At 42.5% G+C, this 3,100-nt stretch overlaps 1 pseudogene; it reads left to right on the top strand.

Annotated features, from left to right (window-relative positions):
• The first annotated feature begins 866 nt into the window (after positions 1-866).
• On the top strand, positions 867-2,203 carry LOC113888082 (annotated as a pseudogene).
• The last annotated feature ends 897 nt before the right edge of the window (positions 2,204-3,100 follow it).

Here is a 3,100-nt window from a genome sequence, read left to right as displayed (position 1 = left end):
ACCCCCAGACCTGCCTGTGAGAGGGTTTCTTACTGTTTGGAAACTTCTTCATGACTCCCTCCCCAGGATGGGTCTCCATCCCTAATTCTTTTGTCTCTCTTTTTTTAATGTTTTATATTTTGTCCTACCTCATTTTTTTTTTTTGGCTTTTAATTTTCTTTTATTTTTAAACTTTACATAATTGTATTAGTTTTGCCAAATATCAAAATGATTCCGCCACAGGTATACATGTGTTCCCCATCCTGAACCCTCCTCCCTCCTCCCTCCCCATACCATTCCTCTGGGTCATCCCAGTGCACTAGCCCCAAGCATCCAGTATCATGCATCGAACCTGGACTGGCATCTCGTTTCATACATGATATTTTACCTGTTTCAATGCCATTCTCCCAAATCTTCCCACCCTCTCCCTCTCCCACAGAGTCCATAAGACTGTTCTATACATCAGTGTCTCTTGCTGTCTCGTACACAGGGTTATTGTTACCATCTTTCTAAATTCCATATATATGCGTTAGTATACTGTATTGGTGTTTTTCCTTCTGGCTTACTTCACTCTGTATAATAGGCTCCAGTTTCATCCACCTCATTAGGACTGATTCAAATGTATTCTTTTTAATGGCTGAGTAATACTCCATTGTGTATGTGTACCACAGCTTTCTTATCCATTCATCTGCTGCAGGGCGGAAACCAGACACTGAAGTGTCCTACCTCATTTTGAAGAGAATAGGCTGCCTTTCTGGGTGTCTGGTGTCCTCTGCCAGCATTCAAAAGTTGTTTTGTGAAAGTTGCTCAGCATTCAAATTCTTTTGATGAATTTGTGGGGAAGAAAGTGGTCTCCTCGTACTATTCCTCCACCGTCTTGGGCGTTCATGGAATTTTCAATCAGTATGTTTGAAACCATCCATTAAATATGATGAAGATCATAAAACTCTGTCTCTGAAGACACTACATGAGCAAAACCTGGAAGGAGAATTTTTCAATATTGCAATTGTGGCTGATGATGTAAAGTTCAGAGCACACAGATATACCATTGCCCCCTGTGGTACCTATTTTAGAAAGCTTTTTGATAAGCTTGAGGTTGATATCTCTTCAGTAATAGGAACAGATTTTTTTCCATTCTGATATATTTGAAGAGGTCTTGAATTATATGTAAATGGTTAAAGGTTTCTGTTGGGGAAAAAAATGTTAACTTAATGATGTCATCGGGTCAGATTCTTGGTATCTGATTTTTTGATAAACTGTTCTCAGAAGTTGGATGTGTCCAGTCCAGGCAAAAATAATGATCAATCCAAAAGCAAGTACTACCTCAAGATCAATTACCCCATTGGAGATGCTGCTGACACTCAGAATGAAGACATGGAGGAACTCGGAAAGCGGACAACAGTCCCTCCAGTGACACACTAGAGGCATTTCTCCCCCTTCCCCTGCAAGTCAGAAGGACAGTAAGTCACCCAAGATGATGTTCAGAGTCCAGGAAACAGTCTTGAAAGAGCTGGGGATCGAGGAGTAGGGCAAGTTAACAGCTACCGCCAGGAATTCAAATCCATGGAGACCCCCAAGTCCAAGGATCTGGGATCCCAGACCCCTCAATGCCTTAACATTTAATGATGAGATGGGAAAAGTGAAGGATGAACAGACTCCAGGCTGGACCACAGCTGCCAGCAACATGAAGTTTGAGTACCTATTGGATGACCATCACCAGGAACAGATCACCTGCCAGGCCTGTGGGAAGACGCTTTCAGATGAGGGCTGGCTGAGGAAGCACAAAAAGTTGTACATGGCTGACCGGCCCTTTGTCTACAAGATGTTCACCAAAGGCTTCACCACCCAGGCACACATGAAGAAGAACCTGAAGACCCATGGAGGCTACAAGCCCTACAGCTGCAAGGTGTGCAGCAAGTTATTCATCCATGCTCCAGACTTAAAGAAGCATGTGAGGGTTCACAGCAAGGAGAGGTGCCTCCTCTGTTACATATACAACAAAGCCTTCAAGAACAAGTCCCACCTCAAGGACCACGAGCAAAGGCAAAATGGCAAGAAGCCCTTCATGTGTGGCTCCTGCACCAAGGCTTTTACCAAGGTGTTTGATCTGAAGCAGCAGGAGAACAATGTGCCCAATGAGTGGAAGAAGGTAATCCCCAGTGCCATGCAGTGTGCCATGGCCATAGAGGGCAAGCAGCAGCTGGAGGCCATCACCTTCAGCTAGAATCAGGGGACTGGGGTGTTTGTGGCAGGAATGCTCAGCCTGCATCCTCATCCATAAATGCCAGCCACTGCATTGTGGTGGAATCTTCCAGAGCATTGTACTTGCTGGACTTAAGGCAGTGCTTGGTTGAGTGTTTTGAAAACTTCGCAAGGAAATACAGTTCACTGTCCAGTCTGGTGTCTAGTATTCATGTTGCCAGTAAGCACCTGCTCCCTCTTTTTATGATTTCTGGTTTTAATTTGAGAACTCCTGTGTCCAGTTCAAGAAGTGAGAGACTTCTTTCCCTTTTTTAAATTCATCTCTCCATCTTCTGCACCAAGGAGTGCATTGTATAGAATGATAATTGAGTGAATGGATTTCCTGATCATCACCATTCTATGTGACATAGGGCCACAAAGGCATTTTTTAGAACTTTAGCAAAAGTACTTCATGTAGATGCAGAAAATATGGGTGAGTCATTGACCAAGACCACTGTGTGCACAGATACAAAAACAAGTTCTGAAAATGCAAAGAATGAAATAAAAATTTAAAAAATTAAAAGGAATATAGCAATATTAATATCTGACAAAAGATATTCAAGGAAAAAACTCTTTGATATAAAGTTGGAGATGACATTGATCTTAAAGGACCTGACATATTAGGTAAGATGGGAGTTTAAGGAGGCCGGGATGATACATGGAATTCTGGCCTAAATCAATCTGACAGTGGAGCCAGAGATTCTATGGACCCATGTCATTGTTATTTCTGCAGTCCACGGGTAATAACTGGGTTGGAGTATTCAACATCTGGCAGAAATCTTATATTGGATCCCCTTCCAATGTAAAAGCAATCCAGTGATTGGCAGTCATCATTGAACTTTGGATGTAGTGGTATATTACACTTGGAAATAGTGTTCTT

This window comes from Bos indicus x Bos taurus, chromosome X (assembly GCF_003369695.1).
Source record: "Bos indicus x Bos taurus breed Angus x Brahman F1 hybrid chromosome X, Bos_hybrid_MaternalHap_v2.0, whole genome shotgun sequence".
NCBI lineage: Eukaryota > Metazoa > Chordata > Mammalia > Artiodactyla > Bovidae > Bos > Bos indicus x Bos taurus.
Note: the sequence above shows the minus strand (reverse complement) of the source record. Positions and strands in the feature narration are given on the sequence as shown.